Below are 27,316 nucleotides of genomic sequence, written 5' to 3' on the forward strand. Positions count from 1 at the left end.
CCAGGTCTGTCATGAGTGTAAAGTGTGAGTGAGATCCTTGTAATGTTTTACCATAATTTCTGTAACAGTAGACAATGCAGTTTGAGAGACACATGGATTGGCATTGCTAGGAACTTTCTGCCTTCATATCATTCAGCAAATAAAAGACGGGGTTTCCAATCTTTTCTTATGGCTTTTTTTCTATAGTTTGTGAGATTTCTGCAGTCATCCGTGTTATAAAGATGATGTACTCTTTGGTTAAAGGATTCTGAGAAGAGAACTGTCAAATGAACTATGAATTAAATTTGCCTCTGTAGCTACCTTAAAAATGAATAAGGGTGGCTAGAATGCAGTAAAACTCTTTATTACAGAAAATAAGTTAAGACAAGGTTCCAAATAAGGCTTGTAAAAATATATTTGCTTCAGGTAAATGCCACTGCAATTAATGTGTTCTGAGGTAAGAGTTTTAACTCTGATGTAGTGGTGAGCTCAAAGTTATTGAGATTGAATTTGTCCAGCATAAAATACATTTCCCATGGGAAATTGTTCAGTGACCGGTGCCTAAAGAAGAAAACTGTTGTGTAGAAAGGACTTTTAGACTTTAAGAGCAGCTAAGGGCTTTAAGTCTCGACCAGTAAAGAGTCATGTTATTGGCTAAGTGGGCATAGATGAAGAAACGCTAAGCCAGTATCAAAGAGATCTGAGAGAAATGAAGTATCATAGACATTAATGAGAAAAATAAATTGTGCTCCTGGTGGAAGGCCAAACTGAAAATCTTCTTTCATTTGTCCCTCTAATTCTTTGGAGTAGACAGAAATGATAGAAAACAATTAAGCAGAGGATTTTTCAGGCTCAGTGACTAATGGAACTGAAGCAGCCAGGTTGTCAGGTTGATATACTCTACCAGAGGGGTGAGTAATCAATAGATTGTGATAAGGGACATATCCCTAATCTTTTCATATTTTCACAGTATGTCCAGATTTTTGCCTCATAGTTTTAGTCTTATCCTCATAACATTTCTAGTTTTCTGGAAAATCATTAAGAACTGCAGTTAATAATTAATGTCTGGCATCTGAATTTCAGACTTCATATCCTTCAGAAAATGTATGCTAAAGCAAAACCTGCTATTCTGTCAACTATTTAAGTTTGTTAAGTGTAATATTTAAAATCTGTCCCATATTCTGGCCTTTTCCTACAGTATGTTTGGTTTTGTCCAGATTCCTTGAATGGAGAAGTTGAGAGGTATAATAAGGGAAAAGCAATGGATGGGCAAGACAAAACAACTAAACACAAGAAGCCAATTCAGTCTGAAGTAGTAGGGATTAAACAACAATTACTGTTCTCTTTCATTCCTTGAGCCTGAGAATGAACTTTGTAATTAGTGAATACACAGGGCAGACATTAGGGAGAAACCCCTCCAGAATTTGCTGTTCAGAGGGAAGACATAAAGACTTCCTAAATATTGTGGTTACTGTTGAGGGACCCAGAGAATGTATGTGGGGCATCACAATGCACTTACTCAACTAATCTGCAACTCAGTTGGTTTCTCCTTGAATTTAAACTTCTAGCAAAAATTCTTTCATCTTGAAGGCATACACCTAGACTTTAATGGCCTTCAGAAAAGGGATAGGAATGGGTTCCTCTCCATTTACTGACGTGCCACATTGCTTGCCATTTTCTCTGACTGTAGCTTTGATCATAAGAAATCCAATGTTGCATAGCTTGAAGATAAAGGAGGAGTGCTGTCATCTGCAAGACATCAGTGCTCTGACTGGCCCATAGCCCTTGTACCTAAGCTGGACCAAACAAATGCTCATGTATTAATCACAGACTTACCCTTGGTAGCAAGGAAATCAACATAGTTTCTTCTGGTAAATCAAGCATTTCTGCAGTATACCATATAGAAGGCATTCCTCTTACATTTGACATAGTCATTAGGGTCTTGGGTTCTTAAGTTGATTTGCAACTGGAATCTTATCTTGGGTGGGAAGAAGGGGTTGCAGCTGTGGGTGCAAGGTGGTAAGTGATGCAATCCACAAATGATGGTTGATTAGTAGTATAGTATTTCATTTCAGAAATATATTCCAATACTGCTTCTGTGGGCAGGCCTGAAGTGCTTGCTTCAGCACTTCATGTGTGGTACAAGTTGTAGCAAGCTGCTTGTTACAAATGTAACAAGTGGTTTGCTATAGTCATTTCTTTTGTTCTTTAACTTAAAGACGAGGGGTTCAGAATGGGGATTGGCAGTGGGCACTAAATGAGCCAGCTATGGCTCTGTCGACTGCCACATCTCTGTCTTCATGTTTAGAAAATAATTCTACCTTTCTCAACTTATCCTTCTTGGTATTGTCTGAAGTTCCAAAGAAGTTATAGCCCCGCACTATTTCTACCTTTATTAGGCCCAGCATTGAATATATACTCTCTTTGGCATTTATCTCACTAAACTTCAAAACGAATCCAAGTCACCTCAGTGGTTCCTCATCAAAAAGATCTCAGGCCTCATTATCACTCTACTCAGTGTCATGCAAGTTCATAAGGGCAGATCTCCCCCTAACGTTCTGTGTTATATGAGCAACCCAGCACTCTTTGAATTTTTTCACTTGAATATAAATTTTAATAAAGCAAATAGATATTGTAATAAAGCAAACACCTGCTTTAGAGACCTACAGTTATGCTTCCACATTAACAGGAGCAGATGTTGTGACAGGTGCCTTACACAAAATATCCTCACTTCTGGAGCAGGGTGTCCTTGCATATCAAGCAGAGTACTTCCCTAGCAACCATTAAAACCAGTTGGGATGACTGGATGAGTGATTGGAAATTTTTGCCTGGCATATGTGGAGAAAGTCTACCTGATGTTGCACATTTGACCATAAGCCATGAAGCACTGATAGTCTCCTCCCCAGTCCAAGAAGGAGGCATCCTTTGTGATTTTCAGTTTGAGAGGGGTATCCACAATTAGTTTGTTTAGAGATTACTTGTGGTTATCTATCAATGTATGAGTGTCTTCTTTGGTGCAACTACCTTGACAGTGTAACCAGGATTTTCTTCCTGAAAAACTGAGCCTTGAGGTGGTATTGTACCCTCATATGGAGTCTTGTACCTGGCACCATCACAGCTGAAGTCACCATAAGTCCCAGAGTCCTGAGCCACATAACTCTCAACCATGCTTGATTTTACAGAATGTCTGTGGTTCTGACTTATGTTTTTTGTCTGTTTTTCATAAAACCTTAGATTTTCTAGTTAATTGTTGAGGATTGCTATATATAAATAAAGAAAGAAAGGCATTTGACTTTCAGGCTTTATATCCTTCATAAAATGCAAGCTCAGATATACTTAGAAAGTTGTTAGCTTAGCAACTTTCTAAGCTTTTAAGAGCAGTATTTAAATCAAATCTGTCTCTAGTTTTGAGCCTATGCCTATCCTTAGTCTGGCTGAAAGCAGCTTGTCAGAAGAAGGGAAACCATGGAAAGCATGTCTAAGATTCTCTTCAGTAGTAAAAATGCCTCATACATTCTGCTGTGTAAGGAACAAACTATAAAAGTGGAGACCTGAGCTTGAAGTAGGCAAGATGTTGTATATTTCAGACTGATTTCTATGGGGTGAAAAGTATTTAGTATAGACTCCCTGCAATGGAAGAAGCTATCTCTGCTGTTAGCCTTTAGGAGACAGTCACTGAAAAAGGGAAAGCATTTTGTCCCTTGTACATACAAATGTTTAGCTATGACTGACATAGGTTTTGTGAATACACTTGAAGTAGATGTGAAGTATTGGGAAACAGTCCTGAATTGGTAATGAATGTCTGCTGTTTAAAAGGATAAATATCTATCTGAAGTAGTTAACTTTATTTAATCAGCTTGTGGGTTTTGGATCCAATATGGATCTGAGCCAGCAGCTTTCCAAGCTAAGAGCCGAGCTCCAAGCTCCTCCCCCTTACCCATACTACACTGCAACCTCCTTCTAACCCCCATCCCATTTGCTGCGGCTTCGCCAAGATGTGATCTCAGAGCTCCAGGCAGGTAGAGTAGGGTTTTCCTTCTTTAACTGTGCAAAAGTTAGTTTAGTGTGCGTGGGTGGTTTTTTTCCTTCCCTTTCTTCCTTCCCCAGGTTTTCCATTAAAAAAAAAAAGTAGTACAGCTTGTGTTTTTTAGTTAGTGTAGGCTCCCTTTTCCACCTTTGCTGTGTGTGTGTGTTTGTAAGTAGGGCCTTAATTAACCTTATTTGTTGTTGTGGGGGTTGAGATGTCGGACCCTCAAAAGCTGACTTTCTCCAAATGCACAGTGCGGCCATAAGCTGTCCCTGGCTGATGGCCACATTCTGTGTGTCATGTGTTTGGGGTTCCCCACCTTTCATTAGGCTGCAAAATTTGTGCAGACTTTAATCCACAGGCCCTGCGGGATTGCAGGGCCAAGTTAATTTTGGCTGGGCTTCTCCTGGCAGAAACTGCTTCTTCTTTTTCGTCTACGGCCACAGCTGTGGCCGTATCAGCTTCAGGTCCTCCTCAACTGTCCGAGATGCACATTCACATTTCTAAACAGGGTGACAATGAGGCCAGGAAGGAGAAGCATAGGGAGAGAAATAGAGAAAAAGAGAGAGAAAGAGACAAAGATAGGGGTCGTAAGAGACGAGCAGATCTGTTGGATCTTCCTGTTAAAGTGGTCACTACCCCGGATAAGACTCCTAGGCCATCTTCCCCTTGGCTCTGTTCCCCTAGATTTTCTCCGGAGCCAGAGGAGGAGGTTCAGCCTGCTTCGAGGTCATCCTGACATCAGCCCTCTTAACCAGTGTCGGAGGCATCCTCCAGATTGACAAGAAGCCTCTCAGAGGCTGACATGGACCGGATGATGAAAAGGTTTATACAGACTCAGTTGCAGATGAGAGTGTTTCTGACTCTCCCTCCTGCCGGAGCAGGGAGTTTGGCTCTGATGTTTGCCTCGATAGCTCCTTCTCTGATCCATCCCTGAGTTTCAGAGTCCCTAGATCTGATGAGCCTCGGAGTCAGGGGGTCGGCGCAGATGGTTCCTCCAACCTCGACACCAGCCATGCCCTTGAGTTTGTCGGATCCTATGTCAGATCCAAGCTCTCGTAGCCGTGATTTGGGTGTCAGATCTGGGGGGGTGGGTGTGTCATCAGCTCCATTATGGTCGGGACATACCATTCCTCTGGGTCTGTCTGCTCCGGATTTGGCTCCGAGCCCTTTGTTGGATCCGAGAGGCATGGTTGCTTGACCTGCTAGTTTCAGAGAAGCTGGTTCCCCTTTGTCCTTCGACATTGTGGAGAGGGTTCTCTTAAGAGGATCAAGACCTCTCACTCTTTCCTTGGAGTCTGTCCCTGCTCCCTCGCTGCTTAGTGTGTCTTCTGTTATCCCATCCTCTCAGGGACAGCCTGTGTCTGTTATGCCCCATATGGTTCCCCTCAAGGAATATGAAGCTGTTTTTGAGCCCTCCCCGGAGAGCCCCCCCCCCCCCGAGGAGGTTCCTCGCAAATGCAAGTGCAAAAGGAGGCAATGGACTCCCCCGAGTCCCTTACAGAGGATACAGACTTGGAGGAAGGGGAAGGCCCCCCAGATCACCTCCTGAAGATGTCTCATTTGGAGACATAATGGAAATCCTCCATCAGAGGGGAGGTTGGTCTGCCCAAAAGCCTTCCTCGGACGAGTCGGTATTCCTGGAGGCATTTGACGCAGGCCCATCTACCTCTTGGGTGTCCCCCCCCCCGGCTGATCCTCTGGTGAACCTCATTACCACCAGAGCTTGGAAGGAGCTGGACACTGTAGAACCTATACCTAAAAGGCCGGGCAAGATTTTGAGCCCTCCTACGGACAAGCCTGCATGGAGTAAGGATTCCCCAGTTGATGCCATGGTGGTGGTGGCAGCCACTAAAAATGAACTGGTGCAGGAGAGTTCCTCAGTCCATCCTCCAGACAAGGAGTCTAGAGCGATGGATCAACTCGGAAAGTAGAAGTATGCTTCAGCTACCGTTGCTATAAGGGCGTTGAGCTACATGGCCCACGTGATCAGACTTCAGCGCAACCTTGTGAAAGAGTACGCTGAGTCTCCCCCTTAGTCCATTTTGACTGAGAATAAACGCTCATTCTCGGCACGTATGGCCACTCTTAAGTCGGTGACTGACACATCCATGCACCTACTCTCTCATGCCACCAAGGGAGCCGCTAGGGTGGCTGGATCCGGCATTGCCATGAGGCATCATGCCTGGCTCTGGCTTTGCGATTTTTCAGAACCTTTCAAGGCATCCTTTGCAAATGCCTGTTTTGACAGTTCAACCCTGTTCGAGAAGACCATCCGAGATATGCTAGTCCAGAGTGAGAAGGACGGGAAGACGCTGTCGGCCATCGGGATCCACTTCTCTAACCCTCAAAGGTCCTTTTCCAGGAATCAGTGAGGGCAAAAGAAGTTGTGGTTCTGGAAGTCTCAGCATTCCCGGGACACTCCGGACTCCTTTTTCCTAGAGGCAGAGGGGGACAAGGTGGACGCCAGCCCAGTGGCAGAGGAGGACCAAAGAATTATGGGTCACGGGAACCATTCTCAGATTGACCCATGCAGCAGCCCTGAGGGGTTGTCTGACTGCTCCACTCTGAAGGCAGTTAGGGGGCGTTTTTTGAAGCACCTAGTTCAATGGGAGTCCATAACGTCAGACTGCTGGGTGCTTCGGATAATATCAAAAGGTTATTCCATTCCCTTTCTGACCAGTCCCTTACATCCAAAGCACCTCCCAGATGTTCCACCCACTCAAAGGGGGGTGGCAGCTTGGGAAATAGAAAACTGCTAAACAAAAGAGCAATCCAGCCAGTCCCCCCAGACCAGTCTGGATCATGCATCTATTCCAGGTTCTTTTTGGTGCCAAAAAAGATGGAGGAATTGAGGCCAATTTACGACCTATCCACGTTGAACCTGTTGCCAAGGAGAAGTTCTGGATGGTCACCTTGCAATCCATCCTGCCATTCTTGCAGGAGGAAGACTGGATGTGCTCTGTAGACCTCAAGGATGCATTCTACCACATTATGATGGACAGGTGATCCAGGAGGTTTCTCCGCTTTTGGCATGGAGCCAATCACTACCAGTTCAGGATCCTACCCTTCAGTCTCACCACAGCTCCCAGGGTGTTTACCAAGGTCATGGCAGTTGTAGTGGCCCACCTGAGACTTCAGGGCATTCAGGTCTTTCCATACCTGGACGATTGGCTCTTCACCGCCCCCTCCAGGCATCACCTTGTTCAAGCCAGAAATTCTTTTCTTCAGCTGTCAAATTTACTGGGTATCACGATAAACCTTGCAAAGTCCTCTCTTCAGCCAGTTCAGATTCTGGACTTCATAGGGGCAAGAATAGATTCTCTCCAGGCCAAGGTATTTTTGACTCCAGACAGACTTCGGAATCTGACCCTCCAAATATTGGCACTTCTTCAGACTTCTTCACCCCCTGCAGGACTAGTTCTGAGGGCCTTAGAGTCCATGGCAGCAGCTATAAATCTGGTTCCTTGCGCACATCTGCACATGAGAGTGTTACAGTGGACATTACAAGTTCAGTGGTCTCTGTTATACCAGTCCTTAAGTTACCTGATTCCTCTAAGCAAGGTGTGCAAAACTTCCCTCATCTGGTGGCTTCAATCCAGGGATATTCAGGAAGGATGTCCCTTTATTGCGACCTCGCCCCAAGCCAAGGTGACCACAGATGCCTCCCGTTGGGACTGTCCAAGGCACATGGTCCACGAACGAGTCCGTTCTGCATATCAGTGTTCTATAAATGAGGGTGGTCCTTCTGGCATTGCTGGCCTCTCATGCTTCCCTTCCTCTGGAAACGATTGCAATTCAGTCAGACAACATGTCAGTGGTCTGGCATATCAACTAACAGGGGGGAACCAGGTCCTACCTACTTTGTTGTTGAGAGGCCACGAGAGTGTGGGAATGGGCGATCTCCACCAACCATTTTCTGATAGCAACGCACATTCCGGGTCAGTCCAACACTTTAGCGGACAAACTGAGCAGAACTATCCTTTTACCCTACGAGTGGTCTCTGAATCCTTGTGTAGCGGAACAGATCTTCCTCAAGCCTCAAGTAGGGTCAGCCTTGCTGCGATCTCTTTGCATCACCATCCAAAGCGAAGTGCAGTGAGTTTTTCACTCTGATTCCCCCTCGGGAGGAAGCCCCCAGAGATGCTCTTGTCCATGCTTGGCCACCTGGTCTTCTTTATGCATATCTCCTGCTACCTCTAATGCCAAAATTCTTGCAGAAAGCCCATCGGTTGGGGAGCAGGATTATCCTCATAGCCCCATTCTGGCCTCGTCAAGTTTGGTTCCCTTGCCTACAGTCTCATCTAGTAGCTCCGCTCTGGATATTAGATGCCATTCCGGATCTCATTTGCATCCCTCTGGAATTCCTCCCCCGAATCTGGACAGCCTCAAGCTTACTGCTTGGTTGCTCCAGTTCCACTAATTGCCAAGACTCCCAGACTCTCTTCTCCTGTTAAGTCCATTCTGGTGGCGGCGCACAAGTCCTCCACCTGAAAGGTGTACAGTAGTAAATGGAAGCGTTTTTTCATTTGGGCTTCTCAGAGAGATTTGAATCTGTTTACCGCCCCAATTCCAGCAGTATTAGAATTTCTGTCTAAGATTTTCCAGGAGGGGGCCAGCTCTTCCACTGTTAAGGTCCAGCTGGTGACTATATCCCATTTTCATGTAAGAGAAAATTCAGGTTCAATAGCTGCTTTCAGGATTTGTAAGACTTTCATCAAAGGCACCTTTTTGCTGAGACCCCTGATTAAACATCCTTCCCCTCCATGGGATTTCACCTTGGTTCTTCAGCCCTTAGTTGTGCCTCTGTTTGAACCCGCATAGTCAGCTGATTTAAAATTTTTGTCATGGAAGACAGCCTTCCTGGTGGCTATCACCTCAGCTAGGAGAATGTCTGAACTTCAAGCCTTGTGTATGAAACACCCATACTTAGTTTTTCATAAGGATAGGATTTCTCTAAGGACAAATCCTTCTTTCCTCCCTAAAGTTACTTCAAATATCAATCAGTCTATTAATCTCCCAGTATTCTTCCCTAATTTTCAAAACAAAGGGGAATACAAATTTCATTTGCTGGATGTCCACAGACAGTTATGCTTTTATTTACATAGGACTAAACCCTTTCGTAAGTCTGATCAGCTATTTGTTTCCTTTGCCAAGCCATTTTTGAGGAAACCATTTTCGAAGGTGACTGTTGCTAGATGGATGTCACTTTGTATTCTGCAAGTGTACAAGGATCATGGATTACCAGAACCAGACAGGGTTCATGCTCATTCTACTCAGTCTATTGCTACTTCTGCTGCCTTCTGGTCCAGAGTTTCTCTGGATGACATTTGTTCAGCGGCTCCCTAGGCTTCCCCTCACACTTTTATTACTCATTATAAGTTGGACATGGTATGTAGAGGAAGGGCTTCCTTTGGATCTGCAGTGCTGCGGAATATCCTTCCATAAGGGCCTCCCAAGGTCTTTGGTAGCTGGGGACTCTGTCCCACAGGTTGATGATCAAATGAAGTTAACTACTTCAGATAGAAGTTATGTACTCACCATAACGTTCCATCTGAGTAGTTAGACTTCATTTGTCAGCAACCTTCCCTCCCTCCTTCCCCCTGACCTTAGGGGTTTACGATAGTCCTTGGACTCAGATTTACTGAGTATTGTGATCTTAGTCTGTGTGATCAGGTCAGGTTATATCTCTTGGGATGATATGTCATGTTGTGGGTGGCAAACTCGATCTGAGGGTTGGAAGGAGGTTGCAGTGTAGTATGGGTAAAGGGGGGAGCTTGTAGCTCGGATCTTAGCTTGGAAAGCTGCTGGCTCGGATCCATATCAGATCTCAAACCCACAGGTTGATGACAAATGACGTCTAACTACTCAGATGGAACGTTATAGTGAGTACATAACTTCTTTTTTCATGACTTCCTAATCTTTATGTGTATACAAGCATTTGGAAGTTCTGAATAGTGCATCCGTTCTCCTCTGTGTCATAGATGAGGGAACATTAAAAACTGATCCTGCATAAAGGCTTTTTGGGATGAAGAAGTTTACACCTCTCATATCTTATAGTGGTATTATGTCCTGCATAACATTAAAAAAGAAAAGAATATAAATATATATAATATATAAAAGAATCTGGAAAATGATCTGATTCTTTCTTGCTCTTTCAGGACTTCCTGGATGGCTGTTATGTTGAGAAGCATCTCTACTTGCTTCCTTGCCAAAGCTTTCCATTAACATGGAGCATGCAGCAAGGCTGAGGAGGGGAAGATAGTTTTAGATTACAGACTTCTGTTATCCCTTCCCTTACTCCAAATTGTTCACTACTTAGGAATCACTGTGAATAATATGCTAAGTCTTTCTTAATTCCATTTGTGGTAACCTTTAACCATGGCCATAAATAGAGGGAACATCAACCCAACCACCTACATTTGGGGGTGTCTGGAATGGGAGTCAAGACTATTCCTGGCTGCCCTAGGGTTATTGCAGTTTCTACAGAACCACAAATTATCTCATCCTTTGGGCCACTGCCTTTGCTGTGAATCAGCTAATAAGTTCTATTACCACCCTAGATATTCCTTTGGGCCTGACATTTTAAACAGAAATGTGGCCTCTGTTGACTCTTCTGCATCCTTATGAAGGAGATTGGGGGGGGGGGGGGATTTTTATACCCATAGAATCAAGGGTTTGTTCACTTTTCTTCACTCATTTCAGGGACTTGTAGTTTTTTTCCAGATCAAATTGTATGGCGCTCTTAAAAGTTAGGTCTCTAAAAGATGCCTTGATTTCTACTGGGTGGAATAAGGTTGAACCAGGAATTTTGGGCTATGACTATATTGAGTCTTGCCTCCTTTGCAAATCCATCAACATGGAAGCCTGGGCAAGTTTTATTTTTATTTTATTTTTAATTTGCTAAGTGTCCTTGTCAGGTATTTCTGGTATGGAATGATGTACTTTATCTAGCAAGTATTACTGAAAGTACAGCGTTTGACTTAAGTAGTTTAAGGCTTTCAAGCATAATAAGGTGGGTACAAACACAAGCTTTCACTGACTATCTAAAGCCTGTAAATCCCCAGCTGGGGATGAATATGGTTCATTGTCAGACCTCCTACTGAGACAGTAGTGCCATCATGTTGGGAAGTACATACCCACAATAAACACTCCCTAGTGGGATGGGTTATACGGTTTATCTTCCTAGGTAAATGACACACTGTATCAATGTGTTTCTAGCCATTATTAATATTTTAAAATGTCTCTATATAGGGATGGGCCACCCAGAAAGTATGCCCTGGTTTCCCATACATCTGTGGGTGCTTTATTTGAGGAAATGTTCCTGAGCTGGTGGATTAGCACCCCTATCGTGCATTAGTGTTAGGGCTTTACTAAACTTAAAGTTATTTTGTGTTGAAGTAGAAGGAACTCCCTCTTTATCGTTACTTTCTTCTTAAATTTGATCGTTGTACTGATAGAGCACTCTACTTATTTACTTGTCTTTGTTTACTGGGAAATTCTGACTGGGTAATACCCATTTTCAGCTCAGGCCCGGAGAGAAAAGCTCCATTTGCTTACATTGCATTATACTAAGTTCCAATTAAACACAGAGTAATTATATTTCTATTTACATTTATACACAAACATTAGTTGCATTTATACATTCTAAGATTTTATAGAGGCGGAAGTTACTAAAGAGAGAACCCACATGCAACTTAGTAGAGTGTACAGGCGGCAGTTATGTATAAAAAGTGTTTTGTCATTTCAGAGAGGTTGAGTGCATTCTGTTTAAGGAGAATTTTTAGAGAGTATAGTACGGTGAACACAACCTCTTAACCCTGTGATGAGCATGCGCAGGACCAGGACTAGTTTAGATGTGGTTTAAGCAGTGGTTTAAAATTATTGAGTTTTTTTGAGAGGTTTATTTGTATGGGGATACTATTCCAGAGTTTATTAATGTATTGGGAGTAGAATGAACCTCCTGCAACATTATTTCACTTACTCGTAAGTAGTACGAATTTGTTACTAGAGCAGAGGTCCCTTACTGGACAGTAGGGCAGTAATAAGTTTTGTAGTATGGGCATTTTTCTGGATAATGAATGAGTCTGTGTGGTGTAGCTAGTTGTGAATATGTTAGGTAGTGTAGTTCAATCCATTTTAATTGCTTTAAGCTATAACAATGGTGGGTCCTATGAGGGAGACTGGTGACAAATTTCGCTATTTTATTGTAGCAGGATATGTATATTGTAATTGTATTGATATGTATGTTTTAATTTTTTTCACTGGATCGTTTTGGGGTTCCTAACATCAGCTGCAGGCTCTATGGAAACCTCTACTGCTTTGTCTAGTAATAAGATAGGTCTTTGGGAAGGATGCACTATAAACTAAGCTACTGAGACTCTCAAATGGGAGTGGGATGGGGTTGGTCAATGCAAGGAAACTGGAACTGCTAGGATGGGGATACTGCTGAGGAAAAGGAAGTTCTCTGCACCACACAGCTTGCTTGAGACACTCTGTCTGTCTGGAAAACTGAAGCAGAGGGCCTACATACTGTATGGCAGAAGAGGGTTTAATGAAAGTGCACAGGTTCTGGCAGAATTGATGCCTCTCCACCTGGCACTGGGGTGAAGAGTTGACACTGGACGAACCAACATCAAATAGGCTGAAATTAGAGGGATCACCACTTGTAGGGCTGCTGTCTGATGCACCAAATTTTTTATGATTTGAGTCTGTCACACAAGTGACTGTAGAGACACTCTGTAGCACCAACACCAGTTTGGAAACAGTCTGATATCTAGTCAGAACCAAAGTCTCCATCCTTTTAATGGCTACTGACTTTCTACAGGTTAGGGGCTCTACTTCACCGAAGGAGAAGAAGTTAAGATAGGCACCACAGAAAACTGAGATCTTGAGGTTGTGGAACAGAAAGTCAAAAAAAAAAAAAAAAACAGACTCATGTCTATTAGATGGAGCTGCAGGAACCAGCAAGTGGCTCAGTAAACGTAAGAGCAGGGAGTTTAGCCTCCACCTCTGCCTTCTGATACAGTATTTTTTGAAGCTTCTTAAAACTGTTCAGTAGAGGGCTGGCCTGTGACACTTCTTGATATCTTTGTCGGATTTATCTCATTTCCTGTGAGAAGCTTTATGTTGTTTTTTGGTTCTGGAGTCCTGAGGTAACCTCTGGAGCTTTTGATTTATCAGTAAATTTTGGATGGCCTTTCTTCAGTGCATTGTAATAGTATTGTTAAGCATACTGCAGACAGAACACCTTTGGGTGTTATGTGTGGTACCCAAAAACAGTTAAAAGTGCTTTAGATCCTTGCCTGTTGTGAAGACTTGTATACTCCAATGGCACCACTTACTTTGTGAAACCATGAGTGCAAAAGGGGTGGATATTTGAATAAGTCACTGACTGAAAAACGAGATTACAAAAAAAAAAAAAAAGAAACAGGAAAGTATAACATATTTCAGAAAAAAGAAGAAGGTAGGTAACTGGGTAACTGAAATATGTACTGAATACAACTAATCGGGAAAATTTTAACATGTGAAAAGAACTTTTCCCTCAACACATTTTGGTACAATGAAACGTGTGATTAGTCTGCTCCACAGCAGAAAGAACTGGAATGTTCTTCTAGGGTAGGTGATTAGGGGAATTATTAGACAGGGTTTAGCAGTCCAGGAAAGTTTTGTATACCAAGCAGTCTTAACACCTGTCCATTGGTCTTATTAACTTCTAAGGCTGGAGTTTTATAAAGTCAGACATGCAGTTCCATATAGCTGGTAGGCTGGGTTAGCTGCATGAAGACAGTCATAATCACTGCTGAGTATTAGTATTAGAATTAACCACCATTAGATCTTTTGTGCTGATAAAGCATTAGAAACGTGAGATGATGGATCTCTCATAGCTTCAGACACTATTTCTTAAAAATGTTGTTACTGACTAAATGGCATTGAGACTATTCTTAAAGGAACAGACAAACCATAAGACATGTATACTTTCTAGAATTACATTGATTCAAATATGGCAGAAATACTACATTCCTATAAGATTACTACATTTAGTATTGCACAGTGACCATGTGAAATTACAGAAATTAGTAGCTTAAGTGTTATTTTATGGTAGCACTATTAACATATCTGAGCTAGGTTCATGTATTATGTAACCCTTAGATATGATGCCAATATAGTGCAAGTCAAGGATGTTAAGAAACAAAGGCCTTTTTGTTTATAATTCTATTAGACAAGATAAAATGTTTTCATATTGTATTGTATGATATTTTTCTGAAACGGGATTCTGAATATGATGACACTTTTTTACTACATTACCAATAATAAATTAAATTAAAGTAGAATTTCATTTACCTATTTTTCATAAAACACTGGCAAAACCACTGCAATCAGATGATGTTATAGTTCCAGGATGACAGTTAGGGGATGTTTTTCTCTCCCACCTCCATTCCTAATGTTGGCTAGGTTCCCTTCTTAGATATCCCGCACCAGCTTTTCATTTACCATGCTAGTAACATCAACAATGTTTTACATTAACCTCATATCTGACAATTTATGTTGCCTAGCAATGCCTTCTGAAATGCTTCCTTACTTATTGAGCAATTAACTTTAATATTCTTCACCTGTTTTCACAGTAAAAGGACCATATTTGCATGCAAGCCAGTACGTACATCAAAGTCTGTTTTTCTGCTTATGTACCCTAGAGGTTTTTGACACCGAAGGGGAACAAGGAAGACAGAATAAAACACATTACATAACTCAGGATCTAATGTAAATGTCAGCATCGAAATATTCAACAGGCAAACTCCTTATACAAGCTAATAATCATAGCAGTCTGTTTCTGATTAATTTCATTGGACTTGGAATATCATTTGACAAACGCATTTTAAACTGGATTTGAACACTCCCAGCAGTAAAGCTGAAACAAAGACAACAATTGCCCAAGTGTTGCTACATAAAGTGTAGGAGTTGCGGGAGTACTGTACATTGTCTGCCACAGAATGTGGCACATTGTGTAGGCAAAACCAGAATGTGTGCATTTGTTTCAAGCTGTGTCCTGTCCGAACATTGCTGCCTGTTCATAATGTGTGTAGGAAGGATGGGCATAAGCTCTTGACCGAAGTTCTCTCGACTGATTCTCGTCTTCTGACTTATCTACAGTAAGCTCTGGTCAGACCTAATAAGCCTGCACACATTCTACAAACCTGGTAGGTAGCTAAAATCCTCTTCATTATTTCCATCCACCCTTGTTGCATACATTCATCCATCCAGTGCTGTAGAGATTCATGCAACTCCTGTATCCACCCCATCAACAGCCACTGCCAGCTACAATGTTTACTAGGAAAGTAGATCACCATGCCTTTCTTCTGTATTTCATGCATATTCTGCATACAAGGCTATTGACACTTTAGAGCTGATATCAGCTCACACAATTAAATCCAAAGCAAAGTGGCAAACAGATCCTAAAGGGGTTATTGCCTGGCATACATCAAGGCTTAGCATTTCACATTATTGCAAGAATACATTACTTTAACGCAATCAAGCCTGCAGTTCTTGGGAGTATTCTGAAAAACAATCTTGTATGACATATGCAGTGAAAATATGGGATTCTATTAGAGGGCTCAAAATAAGAAATGTGCTCCATGGGATACTATATAAAGTACTAATAGGGGGTGGCTGTCATTTTTAACCCCCCCCCCCACTAGCTAAGACATTCAGCTTCTAAAATGCCAGACCATCACCACGGTATATGCTCTCAGTGTCTAATGTAGTGCTATAACGATTTCTGAGAAATAGTTCATTGCCAAAATTGCTTCCCTTTTCTAAGTGAATATATCCGTACTGTAACCTCAAGTGATTCTGTAAGACAAATATACAGTGGCGCAGTGGAAATATCATTCTGGTTGTTTATCTGAATTTTCTCTAATAGTTTTGCAAAATCTAGATATGTAATGATACCGTGGAGTATGCTTACTGCTGTTTATGCCACCTAATATATGGCTTAAACAATTCCACAGTATTACATGCCGGATGTGCCATGTGCTTCCTTCAGCTTTCCTCAAAGGCCAGGTATGCCAGAAAATACTCCCCCTCTACCCAGGAAGGGGTGTTACCCTGTGATTAATCTCTCTTCTTCCTGACCAGTACTCTACAGACCAAGTCAAGTTCCTGAGAATGGACTGCCAGCACAACCTATGGAGATTCTGCCTTTCTTAAATCAGGCCAACTAAACTGGTATGTCATGTGCCATGTCTCCTCTGTCATCATGACATGATCTTCTTTAGCAGCTCATCAGCAGTACAAATAATTGCAAAGGGAGACATTTTCCTGAAGGTAGATGACATAGATTCTTTACAAGCTAAGCAAACACTGAGCCAGTGGTTTTATGCCATTCTTGGAAGGAGACATCTGACCTATATTTAATCTGTCATGTACAATTTGCACTTTATAGAATATCTGATGTAAGACATCTGACCTATATTTAATCTGCCATGTACAATTTGAATTTTATAGAATACCTGATGAAGCACTACCTCTTCCACTGGTATAAACTTTCTGAATTTGGCAGCAGGTCCTTCACGTATGCACAGGGGGTGTGAGTTAAGTGCTCACTTCTCTGTTGCTCCAGTCACAGTTGCTTAAGCTTCACTGCTTTTGGTTGTCAGTGTGTAGTAAGGAAGTATGTGAAACCAGAAGTAAGTCAGGGCAAAATGTCATAGCAAATGTATAGTAAGGAAGTATGTGAAACCAGAAGTAAGTCAGGGCAAAATGTCATAGCAAATGCATAGTAAGGAAGTATGTGAAACCAGAAGTAAGTCAGGGCCAAATGTCATAGCAAATGTGTAGTAAGGAAGTATATGAAACCAGAAGTAACTCAGGGTAAAATGTCATAGCAAATGTGTAGTAAGGAAGTATGTGAAACCAGAAGTAAGTCAGGGCAAAATGTCATAGCAAATGTGTAGTAAGGAAGTATATGAAACCAGAAGTAAGTCAGGGCAAAATGTCATAGGTTGGTACTAGGCTATCGGCCCTTGGGCCTATACAAGCCTAGCCATAACAATTCCCTGGATATTTCTTCCCACAATATTTACTTCCCTGGACCCCTGTCTAGCAGGGCAACTGACGTGATCCCTGGGGTGAATTTCCTATCTCCCATCCAATCATCAAGGTTCCTTTTGAAGATGGCCAAGGAGGTGCTCTGCTTGACATGTATGGGCAGTCTATTCCAGAGAAGGGGAGTCTCTGGGCCAGGAGCCTATCCCTCCAGAATGTTTTATTCATTGTGATGACAAGGTTTAGATCCCTGGAGCGTGTGGTTCTGGGGGACTGGGATTTCTTTAAGTGGAGCATGTCCAACAGCTCAGGGTTTGACATGGCCCTGTATGTTAAGCAGAGATTGCCTCTGAGTAGACGATATGCCACAGAGTATAGCTGGAGTTTTTTTTAGATGGTCAGCATAGGGCATCTGCTTTAGGCCTGTGATTCTTTTAGTGAGGTATTTCTGTGGCCTTTCCAGCTGTTGTAGATGTCTTGTGAGGTACATACCAAATGGGGAGTTGTACTGGGTCTAATGAGGGATGAGTACAGTGGGACAATGACCTCCTTTTTTCTGGATGAAAATCCCTTAGTGATGAGGTGTGCCACATAGAAGGATTTCCTGACTGTTGTGGCGATGTGGTCATCAAAGGTGAGACCACTGTCCAGCTGTGTCCCTAAGTCTATCAGCACACTTTCAGTGTTTAGTGTACAGCCACCTATGTGATAATTCATGGGTACATGCTTTTTCCCAAAGGGGATAACTATACATTTCTTGGCATTAAGCTTGAGCCCATGGCTCTGGCACCAAACATCTGTTTCTATAAGGCCCTTTTGTAGAATATCCACATCATTTGGGGATTCAATAATGGCTCCCAGTTTGTAGTCATCTGCGAACTTTGTTAACCAGAGTCCCTTAGTGTTGGCCTGTACTTCAGAGAAGTAGATGCCAAACAAGAGCGGTCACAGGACTGAACCCTGAGGTACTCCACTTGTCTAGAGCTGGATTTGGAGTCGGCTACTTTTACAGTCTGGGTTCTGTCAGTAAGCCAGTTGGCAACCCATCAAGTGACGTAGGGATTTATGCCCTGCTTAGTAAGTTTATCTATGATTCCAGAGTGGGGGATGGTGTCAAAGTCCTTGGTAAGCTCCAAATAAGCTGTGTGGACTGCCTTACCCTTGTCCACAGCTCTGGAGACTGATTCAAATAAGTCAATCAGGTTCAGGAGACAAGATCGGCCCTTCACAAACCCAAACTGGGTGGGGTCCAGTGTTTGAATGTTGCCAATGTCTTTGTTTATAAGTTCCATGATAATGCGTTCCATGCCCTTGCAGATCAGGCTTGTCAGACCGATGGGACGGTAGTTCCCAGGATACAAGGTGGATCCCCCCTTTTGGAGTTTGATAACTGTAGCTGTGCATCACTCAGTGGGCACGAAGCCTGAGCTGAGGCTATGATTAAAAATGACACTTAGGTGAGGTGCCAGTTCATTTTGTAGTTCATGTAGTACACAGCCCAGGATGCCGTCTGGTCCCATGGATGCTGTATTCTTAGCTCTGGAGAGTGCGGTTTCTACCTGTGTGGTCATGATTACCAGAATTTGGCAATCTTTTGATATTGAGATGGGCCCTTTAGGGGGTGAGAGGGGGATGAAGTTTGCACTAAATAGATCTGTCAGTATATTGGCAATATCCTTGGGATCAGTATATTTAATGCCATTCTGTTGCAGCTCAGAGCAGATCTGAGCATTGCCATTTAGATTCTTGACATAACTATAGAATGCCTTGTGGTTGTTTTTGGAATCTTTGGCAATTTTATTTTCGTAACTAGCTGTGGAGGATTTTATGAGGGATCTCAGCTTCTTACTGAGGCTGGTAAGGGAGTTTTTTGCATCCTGGGATTTTCCTCTTTTCTGCAACAGTTTCTTCCTTCTGTTGTATAGTTTGTTTATGGCAGGAGACCACCAGATTGGCTTCCTTTTTTGGAGGAGAGTGTCTTGGTTCCATTTGGGATGGCACGATTCATGCATGAGTGGATGTGCTTGTACAGTGCCTTAGTGTAGGATTCAGCAGTCGAACTTTCATCTCCCGTCTGTATGGGTGTCATGAAGTTTGTCACTTCTGACTTGAGTAGCATGACGTTGGCTTTGGAGAAGTTTTTTATGGAGGTTTTCGTACTGGGAGGTGGGGGTGGGATGTGGATGCCAAGGGTGATTTACTTATGGTCAGATCTGACCAATGAGGGGGTGACAACTGGTGTGGAGCATCTATCTCCCATGTTGGTAATGACCAGTTCTACGATATTGGAGCCCCTGGTGGGACAATGGATTAGCTGATCCAGGGCATTGGAATTTATGAATTCTAAGAACCGTTGGGAAAAGGTGTTGGTACCCGAGTAGTTTTCCAAGTTAATGGCAGGGTAGTTAAAATCACCCAGTATTAGGGTGTTTGGTTGTTTCTTAATATTTTCCAGTATGTTTAGAAAGGTGTAGTGAGAATCTTGGGGCATGGTGGGGGATCTGTAGCAAGCTACAGTTTGGATTGCAGTCTTACCCAGTGTTAGTTGCACCTGGAGAATTTCAGATGCATTGTGTTGGGCAACTAGCCTGGAGGTGTGAATATCCTTGGTGAATATGGTCACTCCTCCACCTTTAGTGTTTCAGAAGGAAAGTATGTTAGTGTAAGGAAGTATGTGAAACCAGAAGTAAGTCAGGGCAAAATGTCATAGCAAATGTGAAGTAAGGAAGTATGTGAAACCAGACGTAAGTCAGGGCAAAATGTCATAGCAAATGTGTAGTAAGGAAGTATATGAAACCAGAAGTAAGTCAGGGCAAAATGTCACAGCAAATCTGTAGTAAGGAAGTATGTGGACCTAGAAATACTTGGGACTCCTGTGTACTTAATGAATGTAAACTAGTATAAATGGATTTTGTGTACATGTTATACAACTTGTGAAAATCCTTTAATTAGATAATGCAGTTGTTATGTAATCTTAAAGAGATTTTGCTTCTTTAATACCATTAGACAGTTGAAATGGTCAAGCAGCTTCAATGCTGACAGGATGAAAGTGCTACTTTATGCTAAGTCACACCTGAAGTTAAGGCAAAGGTTCAGTGAGAGGTATGCAATCCTGAAGAATTAAACTTTTCTAAAGTATTATCCCTCTTCTCATCCATCCAAGATTCATCTGTCCATCTATTCATCTATCCATCCATCATCCCTTCTCTGTCCATGCATTTTTTAAACCATTCTCTTGATTGTGGTCACTGCATTAGCCAGATGAGCAGAATAAACAGACTTTTCTATTTCTAGCTCATTCTGAAACATCTCCAGGCATCCCCATTCAGTTTGACAGATATAATCCCTTCAAAGTATTTTCTTTAGATCTTTCCTAGGACACCTCCTGTCAGATGCACCCAGGCGTTATCTCTAGAAGGTGCCTAGACCACCTCAATTGACTCCTCTTAACCTGGAGTAATGGATGCTATACTCTGATAGTCTACTGAATTGCTGAGCTCCATACTCTGTCACAGAGAGTGAGCCCAACAACAGCCCTGTGAAGGAACCTTATTTCTACCACATAGCCTGCAGTCTCACCTTTTCAGCCACTCGGCACAACTCATGACCATAGGTTTATGGGTAAGTACTAGGCTAGCTGCCCTTTTGGCCCATTTTAAGCCTAGCCAGTTTTCCTATTGGGACTTGAATTATCCTATCCCATTTGGTGTCAGACTTGCTTTACCAATCCTCTGGTCTATAATTAAATATTACCCCTAGTGAGAATATTTGAGATCATACCCTAGATAATTTGAGGGGATATATGCATGGAATAAAGCATTTAGGAGCTACCTCTGTCCATTATTGTACAGGGGGCAGTTCTAGGGTAAATTTTCTATTACCCAGCCATAGATCCAAGTTCCACTTGAATATAGACAGGAATGAGCTTTGTTTTACATGGATGGGGAGTCTGTTCCAAAGCAGTAGTATACTCTGTGAGATATATCTGCCCCTCCAAACCATATTGTTGATGTTGCAGAAAAGATTTAGATCCCTGGACTGAGTATTTCTAATGTCATTTAAATTGTTGGTGTGCAGTAGGCCCATCAGTATTGGGTCGCAGGATACCTTGTATGCCAGACACTGGTCAGCTCCTAGTTGTCTGTAGGATGCTGAATATAGTGACAAGGCTTTGAGGTGGTTCATGTAAAACATATTGTTTAGGCCTTATATCCTATTAGTAAGGTATCTCTGAGGGTGTTATAGTTGTTTCATGTGCATGGAGAGAAACATGCCAAAGGGGCATTATACTCAATGATTAGCCTAATGAGAGCTGAATAAAGGGAGGCAATGACATTTCTAGTTGTAGTCACAACCCCTTTGTTTATACGCAGTGCAATGTAGAAGGGCTTTCTTATAGCAGTGGACACATAGTGGTCAAAAGTTAGGTCACTGTCTGCACAGGTTCCTAAATCCCAAACAGTATTGCAAATGTGGTAGTTCCCAGGGTAGATCACTTCCCAAAGGATACAATAATCCATTATTTTTTTTTTGCATTTAGTTTCAGTCCATGGTTCTGCCACAAGTTATTTGTTTGGGACAAACCTTCCTGCAGGATGACTAAGTCATTTGGGATTCAATAAGTGGTCCTAGCTTGTAGTCACCTGCAAACTTAGTCAGCCAGAGCCCTTTGATATTGGCTTTTACTTCAGAGAACTAGATGCCAAACAGGTGAGTTTCCAGCACCAAATCCTGGAGGACTCCAGTGTTGATAATATCTTTGTGGAGGTAGCTTCCTCTGTTTTGATCTCCTGTGTCCTATCTGTGAGTCAGCTGGCAATCCAGAAGTTGTTGTGGGGGGGGGGGGGGGGGGATTCCCAGTTTATTTAGCTTTTCTACTATGTCCAAGTGAGGGATTGTGTCAAAACCCTTGGCCATATCAACGTATGCAGTGTATGCCATTTTGCTTTCATGCATTGCTTTGCTGACCTTTTCAAAGAAGTCCACCAGGATGAGTAAGCATGACCTGCCCTTGACAAATCCAAACTGAAATGGGTCCAGTGTTTGAAGGTTCCATGTGTCCCTATTGATTAGTTCCATGATAAGGTCTTTTACATGGATTTGCATATGAAGCTGGTCAGAGTTATGGGTCTGTAATTGTCTAGGTCTCAGGGGAATGACTGTAGCTGTTCTCCATTCACTTGGTACAAAACCTATATGGAGACTGAGGTTGAGCAGTGCTGTTAGGGGGAGTGACTTAATCAAACTTCATGCAATTTAAGAAGCATCCAGGCATATTACCAGAACCCACTGATGAAGTATTTTTAGCTTTCAGGACTTGGTCTTGTATGATAGCTTGTATGATGAGCTGGAAGTGAGTCAGTTTCAGGTATATCTTGTGAAATAATCGGAGAGGAGACAGGGGTATAATTTGAGCTGACTGTATTGTTGAGTAAGTTAGTTATATCTTCAGCTTCGGGGTAGGTAACATTGTTTACAAATCAGCTCAGCACATTCCTGCATTGTGCTTCTAAGATTATGAACACATCTAAAACAATGTCTTGTCTTTTACTTGGGTGGCTATTTTAGCATCAAACCTGGCTTTGGTTCATTTTTATTAAGCTTCTTATTTGTTTATTTAAATGATATAATTCTGGGAATTACTCTTCTTACTTTTGGTCAAAATTATTTTCCTTTTTATTGCAAAGCTTTTTGATATTATTGTTCCACCGGGGGGGGTGGATTGTTGATGGGGTTTGCCCTGTGCTTGTTCCTACAGGGTGCAACAGCATCTATGCAGCTGTTTACATGCTGGTATACTGTGGTAGTGTAACATTTCTACATATTCAGCAGAGTTAACTGAGTTTGGTGGGGATTTGAATCTTGCCAATGTATCATTTAGATTAACGTAGTTAGTCTTAGAGAAATTCCTAAAGGTACTTTGGGTGGAAGGGGTATCTGATTTTGATTTTATTTAGGAGACAGCTTTATGGTAAGACCTAATAATGAAGACACACAAAGAGTGATGAAAGATGCCCCCATATTAGTAAGAACAAAATCCAAGATGTTTTTTCCTCTGAAGAATTGTTCCAGGGCATTTGTATTGACAAAGTCCAGGAATCTCTGTACTTGCACACTAGTGGTGGTATAGTTTTCCAGTCAATAATTGGATAGTAAAGATCACCTGGGAAAATGGTATGGAGCTCCATACTGAGTGATTCCAGTCCCTGTAGACAACCACTATGTCTTGTTTCAGTCATACAGGGAGTTCTGTATTTAGGTAATATATGGTACGGGACCTTTCTGATGGTTATTTGGACATGAAGAAGATCTAGCGCATCATGCTGCTAGGCCTTGAGGTGAGTCACTTCTAGATGAAGATTGAGACACATCCATCTTTTTGCCGCTGCTGCATAGCATCTGGTCTAAAAGTGTGGAAGGCACTATAGACCTGCACATCTGGAGTGCTCTCCACAATTTTGAACCATGTCTCAGTCACTACACAGACATCTACTTCCTCTGGGATGAGGAGAGCTTATGAGGAGTGGAGTTTCTTGTTTAGCCAGCTAATACTGACCAGTAACACCTTCATATTTCCTTTGCTTGCTTTCTTATGTTGGTAGGTTTATCAGTTTGACATTGTGTAAACAAGGTTGTATGGGGATGGACAATGTCTTCACCAATAACTCTAATCCTTGGAGGAAAGATGAAGGCCATCCCTGGTGAAGCAACATGATCTGTCAATCATATGCTCCCAGGCTGACAAATATTGAACCCCTTCAAATGACACCATGTCTGATGACTCGGTTTTTACTTAGTACTACAACCCAGTAGAATACCTGCAGTACTAAAAGCTACAGGTAATTAGTTTCCTGCTCCTGTCTACCTTCATTTACAAACCAGATCCACTTTCACATTCTGTCAAGTAAACATTATTTAGCAAGCCTTACAAAAATGGCCAATATAATTGATTTGAATGAGACAGTTAAACTTAAAAACTAAGAACTTAGGTCAGCAACAAAGACAAACTATGGCAATCACATAACCAAAGCCAATCAGATAATCTTAGTGAATTAAAGTTAACCAGGTCCAGGTGCATACAAACTAGGGTTGTGAACAACCACAACAGTAAATTAAGACATCAACTAGACTACAACAAGACAAAAAAATAGCATTAGTTTATTATTTTGATAACAAATGCTTACGGAGACAATTTTGGACAAGGGAAAGATTTTGTCAAACTACTTAAATATAAATTGCCTTAGCTTTTCCAAACAATGGGCTTCTTTTAAGTTCTAATAATTTATAATCTTAGGCAGACAAATCATCCTGTTTCCCTTACTGAAGAAATCCAAGATAGCATAATATAATGGTATTCTTTTCCCTGCATACACAACATTCTGTTATTACTCCAAATCCTTAGTGAGTTGATTAATGTCATCTTCTATTATCAGTGCATAATAATGTATAAAACATTGTGTAGTTGATGATTAATTTAGTCATTACACGATGGCATGTCATCAGATGCTACCCATTCTTTTTAATTCAGTTAGAAAGTGTTCTGTTTTTGGAAGAAACAGTGAACAAGATCATTTCATGGATGTATCAGGCTTCAGAAGGTTATTAATGTGTCTTGGTCACACCATATTCTCTAATTTTCCTACGATTAGATTCTGAACTCTATGTGCCTTCAAAAGTTAAAACATAAAACCATTTTTAATTTTGTTTAAAATGGTAGGTTTATTTATGCTTCTGCATATCAGCAGTAGCATCTACTACAAAGTATGTACAGGCGGTTGGAATGGTACAGTTGTAACAGAAGGCTTTGCTGGGTGTAGCTGAATAGGTGAAGAAATGGGAAATTTATTTAGCACACTAATGGGAAAGCAACATGGCAGTCTCCTGTGACAACAGGTGTTAGCTGTCTTCTGTGACAAAATGTGTTAATCTATGACATTTGTTTTCAGGGAGGAGACTATAAGGTGGGCAACACCCTAATGCAAGCTGTGCCGTGTGCAGCTGGACAGGGGAATGGGAAAAGTATTTGCTGCATAGTGAAATGGGAAAGTTGCACAACTGTTCTGTAATAAAACAAGCTCTATTCTGTGGGACCTGATGGAGTATAAGCAAGATGAAGCTATAAAAATGGTACTGAAAACAAAACAATTTGCAGATCACTTTATTTTAGGATTGTATTCGTTTTGACATTAATAGTTTTTAGATAAATATAAGTTCTCTTTTAATCATATGGCAATTTCCTATCAAGAATTAATCATCTCACTGCATGCAGTACAATGCTATACAGGAAGAAGTCCATTAATTATACAGTGCTTTACTTTTATTTTCAATAATACATTAATTATGATGCTAAGCATATATGTCATCTTAAACTCGCTCTTCTTTCTCTTCTTAGATATATGAAGGCAGCTACAGTTTTTCCTCACCACCTACAACTAAGAAAAAAAGCAGTCAAAGTAGATAAAACAAAAGGAGGCATGATGTCGTCACAAGAAATGAAATAAGATTCTTGTCAAGCTTCTGTTTAAACCTTATAGTCATACAGCCACTGTACCCAAGATGTAACATTGCAGATGAGGAAGAAAACACATTTTATTGAGTAGTGCTTTAAAGTTTTGCTTTGATCTTTATTAGGACAGGAAAGCAAAAATATATAATTTTAAAATGATTGTGGAAAACTAAGACATGGTACAGCAATTAAAATATAAAAAAAGAACTGCAATTTCATCTTACCAGCAGCTGTATTATTTTAACCTGCATACAGCACGTTAGCAAGCACAATAAAACTAATAGAGCCTCTAGATGTTGTACTAATTCCATGGTGCTAATGTGTTCTATGTTGTCTGCATTTAAAATAAAACAGCTGTTGTGCACAATACATATTCATGCAGACAAAATCAGAAACAGAGCTTACCAAGTGGAGTTAAGGCATTTTGGTTTGCATTTTATGAGGACAGAAAAGGAAGATACATTGTTTTAAAATGACTGTGGAAAACCGACATACATCACTGTACTCTGAATATAAAAATGGACAGAGATTATCAGCAGGGATGAAAATCTGTTATGACTTTGGTTTCAGGATGAGCTGCAAAACACACCCATCATCAATATTAATATTAATTGTAAATGATTAGTAATTGCATCAAACTGTTCTTGCAGTATAATGACGCAGCAAACACATTTAAGGTAAGAAAGTGCTCGTTAATATGCATGACACAATCCGTTGAGGTTGCAGTTATCTGTGCCAGTTGACTTGTTAAATGTTTTGTACATTTGCATGCTGTTTGCTATAGCAGCACTAAAATGGTGCACGTCAACAAAAAAAATAAAAGATGTGTATGCGTTCAAATATGTTTGAAGATCACAGGTAAGAGGATGGAAGAATGGATTTTTCATGTTATTTACTGATATCAAGAAAACCTGTCAGAGAGCATTAAATGATACAAAATACTGCAATGAATTTCCAGTTGACAATTAATTTGGTTTTAGATAAAGAAAAGAAGAAATGCTATCTGAATCATAAATAAATATGAGCAACCATGGTATAACAGTTTTCTTATCCTTTTTTTTCAATCTTTAACCAAGAGCAGCAGCAGTATTGGAGCAATTACTTTTGCTGCCTCACATGGCTAGATTTTGTGGTCCCAGTCTCAGTCGGAGTACATTCTTGAAACGTCTGCATGGCCTCCCTGTATCCACGTGGGTTTTCACTGGGGTCTCCTGATTCCACTATGCACTGAAGAAGTGTATTAACACAAAAGCTTTACACATTTACTTTTGTATTCATTAAATTCCTGGGATTTCTGAAGTTTAAGTTGTTTTTTGAACTCTGGATTACTATTGAATTCGTTCACTGCAATATTTGATCTGCCTTTTTTGTTGTCTTCTGATTCCTATCATCTCCCAAAGACATATTGCTAGCTAAATTGTCAATTCTCTAAACTGACTGTAGGTGTGGATGCATAGTGTTCAATTAGGTGATTTATGATGAGGTCATTAAAATAGTTTTGTCTATGTGTTCCACCTACTGTAGACTATACCCCTGCCTAACAAGGTTGATTCTGTGTTGATTGGAGTTGCTGGGTTCAGTTATTTTCCAAACTGTGAGATCCTATTTGAGAACTGGGGTGTTCTCTAGTTCTTTAAAAGAGGAGCTGATCACCCTTATTTTTAAAGAGTCAGCATTAGATCCTAATTGCCTGTAAAATTGCTACCTGACCTCTGATCTTCTAGTTACTAACAATGATAGTTCACATGCTGCTTTCTCAT

At 41.3% G+C, this 27,316-nt stretch overlaps 1 protein-coding gene across 1 annotated transcript in view; it reads left to right on the plus strand.

The window, feature by feature from the left end:
- TNFSF10 (TNF superfamily member 10) overlaps positions 1 to 26,575 on the plus strand; it is a 294,194-nt gene extending 267,619 nt beyond the window's left edge. The window contains exon 8 of the mRNA XM_044070234.1: positions 25,443 to 26,575. The gene's annotated coding sequence lies outside the window, so the exon portion shown is untranslated. The remainder of the gene's footprint in view (positions 1 to 25,442) is intronic.
- The last annotated feature ends 741 nt before the right edge of the window (positions 26,576 to 27,316 follow it).

Source organism: Protopterus annectens, chromosome 4.part1, assembly GCF_019279795.1.
Source record: "Protopterus annectens isolate FY-2018-M chromosome 4.part1, PAN1.0, whole genome shotgun sequence".
NCBI classification, from domain to species: domain Eukaryota; kingdom Metazoa; phylum Chordata; order Ceratodontiformes; family Protopteridae; genus Protopterus; species Protopterus annectens.